The following is a 7056-nucleotide window of genomic DNA, read 5'->3' as shown; positions in this document are numbered from 1 at the left end:
GCCGGAGGACGAGCCGCCGGCTACACGGTGAGCTACAACCCCGGCGGGCCGAGTCGCAACGTCACGGAATCGACGGCGGTCGTGACGGTGAGGGGCGGCGACGGCGCCGCCACCGTGGCGGCCTTCAACAGCGCCGGCGCCGGACCCGCCGCTCGCGTCCGCATCGACCCGGGGAGACACGGCGGTGGGTATCAAAGTATATTTTCTATTTTCTCATATATGTTTTGTTCCTTATTTTACGATCATGCTGCTCTTCTTTGTAGCATGCAGGCCGGCTACAAAGGTCAAAGGTCAGGTCAAATGTTAGATCATATAAGTAGCTGCATGTGTTGCCGACCATATAAGCGACGGCGTTTCCTTTGTGTGTCGGAGTTGCATATTGGAAGTCGCTTCTCTCACCCTGTCACGTCATCAGCTTTTGATTTTTTGATGTCATCCTATTCGATGTTAAATATCTTTTAACCAAACGAAGAAGCGTTTTTATCTCCAGCTTCCATCCTGCACTGAAGTTTCCTTCAGGATCACATGGGTACGGTGGCCCTGAAGTGCAAACCACAACAACAAATCACTAAACGCAACAACAAATGGAAAAATACAACTGCAAATGGAAAAACACAACACAAATGAAAAAACACAACACAAATTTTCAAAAACACAACAGCAAATTCAAAAACACAACTGCAAATGAAAAAGCACAACACAAATGAAAAAGCACAACACAAATGAAAAAACACAACTGCAAATGAAAAAGCACAAAACAAATGAAAAAACACCACAAATGAAAAAAACACAACACAAATGAAAAAAACACAACTGCAAATTCAAAAACACAACACAAATGAAAAAACACAACACAAATGAAAAAAACACAACACAAATGAAAAAAACACAACTGCAAATTCAAAAACACAACACAAATGAAAAAACACCACAAATGAAAAAAACACAACACAAATGAAAAAACACAACACAAATGAAAAAAACACAACACAAATGAAAAAAACACAACTGCAAATTCAAAAACACAACACAAATGAAAAAAACACAACTGCAAATTCAAAAACACAACACAAATGAAAAAACACAACACAAATGAAAAAAACACAACTGCAAATTCAAAAACACAGCACAAATGAAAAAACACAACACAAATGAAAAAAACACAACACAAATGAAAAAAACACAACACAAATGAAAAAACACAAAGACGGTAACTTAAACAGAAAAGGTAGAAACCAGTTGGCAGAGAGAGATTATCTCTGATTGGACGACGGGACAGAACCGCTTATGAACCGGAGGTCATTTCGCTCGTTTCGTTTCAAGAGGAGAAAATACCGGGAAGAAAAGGAGGAACAATGTTTTGTCCAAGCTGCGAGAAAGAGTCGGCAGAGGAGTCAACAAACCTTTCCATGTTTTTAAATTCGTGCTCCAGGCAGAATAACTTCTGGTTCAAAGGCTGAAAGGCTCCGTCGTCCAATCAGAGAGCTCGTCTGCTGCTCTTCCTTTGAAGTTAATGTCTTTGTGTTTTTCAATTTGTTGTTGTGTTTTTTCATTTGTTGTTGTATTTTTTCAATTTGCAGTTGTGTTTTTTCATTTGTGTTGTGTTTTTCAATTTGCAGTTGTGTTTTTTCATTTGTTGTTGTGTTTTTTCATTTGTGTTGTGTTTTTTCATTTGTGTTGTGTTTTTGAATTTGCAGTTGTGTTTTTTCATTTGTTGTTGTGTTTTTTCATTTGTGTTGTGTTTTTTGGTGAAGTAAACATCAAAGATGCTTTGCCACGAGCTACAACTGCGGGAACTACTCTGAAAACGGTTGCAGGTCATCACTTTAAGATGGTATCCTTGAAGCAGCCACATTTTTGGAACCCTTCCGCATCGTCAGCAGGCATCTCAGGTTCACAGGTGTTTCGCCCCTTAACCTGTACACCTCGCCTGAGTGGGGCAGCGAAGACTGACTAGGCTTCACCTGCGGAAGGGTTCCAGCTGTGAGCTCTCTTTAGCCATATCCATCTTGAGCTGGACTCGGCTGCTGCGGCTATCTCCCTGGTGGCTTTCTTCAGTTGTATTTTTTCAATTTGCAGTTGTGTTTTTTCATTTGTGTTGTGTTTTTCAATTTGCAGTTGTGTTTTTTCATTTGTTGTTGTGTTTTTTCATTTGTGTTGTGTTTTTTCATTTGTGTTGTGTTTTTGAATTTGCAGTTGTGTTTTTTCATTTGTTGTTGTGTTTTTTCATTTGTGTTGTGTTTTTTCATTTGTGTTGTGTTTTTGAATTTGCAGTTGTGTTTTTTCATTTGTTGTTGTGTTTTTTCATTTGTGTTGTGTTTTTTCATTTGTGTTGTGTTTTTGAATTTGCAGTTGTGTTTTTTCATTTGTTGTTGTGTTTTTTCATTTGTGTTGTGTTTTTGAATTTGCAGTTGTGTTTTTTCATTTGTTGTTGTGTTTTTTCATTTGTGTTGTGTTTTTTCAATTTGCAGTTGTGTTTTTTCATTTGTGTTGTGTTTTTGAATTTGCAGTTGTGTTTTTTCATTTGTTGTTGTGTTTTTTCATTTGTGTTGTGTTTTTCAATTTGCAGTTGTGTTTTTCAATTTGTTGTTGTGTTTAATGATTTGTCGTTGTGGTTTGCACTTCAGGGCCACCGTACTACGGGTAATGCCGACCGACGAGTGCACGTATGAGCGATAACCTTTCGCCGATCCCAAGTACTTGTTAAATTCCATAAAGCTTAATTCAGCACAAATATGTAGTGAAGTCCTTCGGCCATTCTTAGCAGCCGAATTCAGCCTGTGGATTTGACGTAGCGCAGTTTTGAACGTTGTCTTCGGGAGGTAGAAACCAGCAGAACTTAGGCGTGGAGTCATGATGACTCCAGCTCTGCACCGTCGCTGGTTATCAGAGGAGGAAGTGACAGAGCAGGAAATGACACTGAAACGTGTTTCTACGTCGTCTGGTGGTTTTCCTTCAGCTCTGCCCTCCGTCAGACACCTGTGGGTTTCCAGCCTCTATCCGGGTGAAGCGGCCCTCCGTGTCCAGTGGCGACGCCCCGAAGCCCCGCCCCCCGCCCCGCCCCTCAGCCGCTACGCCGTCCTGTGGCGCTCCGAGAGTCCGGCGAGCCGCCGCTGGTCCGCGGTCAGCGGCTTCAACACGACCGTCGTCATACGAGGTGACGGAGACTTTAGTCTGGACGCCAGCGTTCTATAGCAGCTCTTATTAAATCACCTCTTCAGCTGGTCCGTGAACCAGATCCACAGCAAACTGTAATTTGACTCCTTCTTCCTCTGAACTTTGGGCTCGATGTGACAGGAGACCAAGTCTCAAGGCGTTTTTTTTTTTTTTTTGGGCAAGTCAAGTCAAGTTACCTTGTTTTCACGTTTCTGATTTAACATACATGTATTGCCTATTTCGCAAAAACTATTCACGGCAATTGCTTGAAATTGTCAGGGATGATTTGTCGCTATCCAAGGATGGCTCCATTAAGTTTTTGCGAGCGGTCGGGTCAAAGGTCAAGGTCTAAGCCGCTGTCAGTTTGAATCCGACTGGCCAAAATGTTCAGCTTTCAATTCCCTATCCGGACCATGTTATGATGAAAAATACATTGTGTGCATATATTTCTGATGACCAGGGTAAAGGTGTCACTGCATCAGAGCATGGAATGGAAAACGGAACATTTTGACCTCGGTTTGACATCAGTCGGATTCAAACTGACGGCTTTATGTCACAAAATAGGTTTTTGACCTTTGCGTGACCTCAGTCTTGACCTTTGACCCAGTCGCTCTCAATATTCCATGGAACCAACCTTTGATCAAAACAAATCGTCCCTGAAAATTTCATACGATTTGGGTGAATAGTGTTTGTGACGAGTTAGTAAAACACATGCGCACAAACCATTAGACGGATAAAACTTTCCTTGGCGAAGGTAATAAATACAAGCTAAAGTTAAGTTACGTGAAAATCAGATGAGTCGCTGATCGCACTTGTTGTATCTTCCAGATGTTGATCCCCATCAGTCCTATCTCATCTCAGTGTTGCCCGTCCACGGTCAGCAGTGTGGACCTGCTCAGTCTCTACCTGCCAGCCTGCAGCGAGGAGGTATGAGGAAGATGATGATGATGATGATGACGATGATGATGACGAAAGAAGAAGGGACCTGTGAAAAAGACGAGGTGTTTCTCTGTGCGTCTCCTCAGCTCTGCTGGAAGCCGGTCGCTTGAAGGTTGTGAGTGTTCACAAAACCAGCGTGACTGTGATGTGGGCGTGGCTAAACCAGTCTGGACCAATCAGAGTGCAGAGCTACAGAGTCACGCTGAAGACAGACCAGGAGACACGGAGTAGGTTCTTATCCCGAGACATTTTTTTTTTTTTTTTACCACGCGACCGTCGTGGGCGGATCGATGCGAATGTCGATAATATCCACACCTGTACTTATTTTCAGTTTTTCTCCTGTATGCATGTTGCTCCGTTCTGAACAGTGTACCTCTAAGAATATTTAGTTCTGACTGCTTTTTTTTTGAAGAAAAAAAATCAGCACATTATAATTTATGGGGGATTTTTACATGTAACAGGTTTATTTAATTCAGATTTATTATGACAATTTCCCAAATTCTGTTCTAAGTTTCAACTGCTTAATAAACCACAGGGGAAAATCATCAAAACACTTTAAAGGTCACGAAAATTCATCCAGAAATTTGACCTCTAATGTTGAAAAGCATTGGCGATACAGCGCTATATTGACTTGGTATCGGGTCGACAGCAGATCTTGCACTATCGCTCTGTGTGTGTGTGTGTGTGTGTGTGTGTGTGTGTGTAACCTTGATTCTGTCGTCGGGCAGCTCAAACCATCTGGCCGGATCAGAACCAGCTGACCTTCGTTAACCTGACGCCCGACACACAGTACAGCCTGCGCCTGCTGGCCGATCAGCGCGCCACACACACCGTCCAGGTGAACACACAGTTTGGTGAGTCTCTCACACACACACACACACACACACACACACACACACACACACACTGAGCGCAGGTTGACGTGGAGTTTGTCTTTCCGTCCTGCAGACGAGAAGCTGCTGGCGGCTCCCGTGTCCCTCGTCCTCCTGCTGCTGACGTCCCTGCTGGTCGTCTCCATTCTGTCCGGGACAGTGTGAGTCTTCATGAGTCTTCATGAGTCCAGCCTCGCTTGACTCTTCCTGCTACTGCTCATTAATAGATCACATTTTATTTTCACTATTGGATTAAAAACAAATCTCTCAGATAATGTGAATCATAAGTGAATGTTGTCTGCGTTACACGAAGCTCGTGTTCATTTTAGAGCAGGGGTGTCCAACATGCGGCCCGGGGGCCAGAAGCGGCCCCCAGAGGATCTAAGCCGGCCGCCATGTGATTTATTTATTTATTTTTTTAAAGTATAAATGTGAAAACTGACAAGAGGCTGATCTAAAAACACTCGATTGGCAAAAATGACATTCAAAACCGCCCTCGGTCACAATTTGACTCCGACATTAATGCATCCGTGGAGGTCACATGACGCGACGCCTTTCACAATAAAACAACGAGTCCAATTTATGTGAAGTGACACTTTAGAAACGTAAACTCAAAAAAATTTCCGGATGAAGACAAATTGTTTTAATCCTGAATAAAAATACAATATCCAGATCCAGGTGACCGAGGGTTATTTTTTGTGTTTTTGTTTGCAAATATAATAATATCTGATTTCCTTTAATATGTATATTTCAGAATAGACTGGCAAATTCTTGCAGTTACAAAAGAATCAAAAGAAGGAAAGACTTTGCATTTGTCCATATCTGCAGTTTAACATGTTATGTTTGACTTGTTGGGCCTCCAGAGGTCAGAGGTCAGATCAGGTCGATGTGGCCCCTCAACTGAAATCAGTTTGACGCCCCTGGTTTAGAACAAAAACAAAACGGCTCCTCAGTGTGACTGGTTCTCTTTCTCTCAGGTTTTTATTGTAGTGAACAAAGGAGCACAGTGACACTTGAATATGTTTGAATGCATTGCCGACATAAATGTGCTTTTTTGATTGAACATTTGTCCGCTGATCAGGTGAAGAGGAGGGAGGTCAGGGAGCTGAGACAGCAAATCACTGCTGTTGGGACTCGGTATGAGAAATTAATAGAAATGCTGAGGGGAAAAAACCCAATTTGAGCAGCAACGCAAAGTCATTTGTTCTTCGGAAAAAGTCCCTCGGGACCAAAACCTGCACTGCAAGAATGTGGATTGTTTAATGGAGCGAGATTTTAGGAACGACTATCTAGAAGTTTAACCTAGAAGACGTTGACAGGAGGTCAGATTCTTCATCGAACTTCTCCGATCCCGCAGGTACAGGTCGTACTGTTTCCCGCCCATCTCCGACCCGCGGCGGAGCTCAACGTACCGCTGGCTGAAGGACGCCAACGCTCTGGTGAGCCAGTTTCTACCGAGCCTTTCTTTTAAAAAGTCTGGTTTTTAATCCCAGTTTTCAAAAGCCTTCAGCCTCGGACTGTTTCTTTCACGTCAGACGAGGAACAATACATGTATTCTATGTTTTACTAAAAAAAACTGTTTAGGCTGCTTGACAATATATCAACTTTGAAATCGAGGTTAAGACACCACACAGTGTGACGGTGGAGACGTCGGCGCGCTAAAACCACCAACCGTCTGTCGTGTTGAACAGAGGCACACGGAGACGAACATCCTGGACATCAGCAGGTTCCACGTGACTGAAAGTCTCATCGTCGTGTGTCCGAGGGCTCAGCTTCTGCCGGAGGAACACCTCCATCAGGACGCCGGCCGCCTCGTCCACGAAGCAGAGGACGAGGACGGGTACGGGGACGGGTACGGGGACGGGGACGAGGACGGTCGGCTCCGCGGCAGAGCCCAGGAGTTGCAGGTTCCCGCCGTCTCAAACCGAAGCGGTGAATTCCTCCCGCTCGACGGCCACTACGTCCACCAGGCGACCTGCGGGTCAGAGGGTCCGACGGACGACGTCCTGAGTGGACGGAGGGACGTCTCCGACCTGGCCTGTGAGGCGGAGTACAAGGACGTCGGTGAAGGACGGAGCCCGGACGAAAC

The sequence above is a fragment of the Blennius ocellaris genome (assembly GCF_963422515.1).
Source record: "Blennius ocellaris genome assembly, chromosome: 7".
In the NCBI taxonomy this organism is placed as follows: Eukaryota; Metazoa; Chordata; class Actinopteri; order Blenniiformes; family Blenniidae; genus Blennius; species Blennius ocellaris.
Note: the sequence above shows the minus strand (reverse complement) of the source record.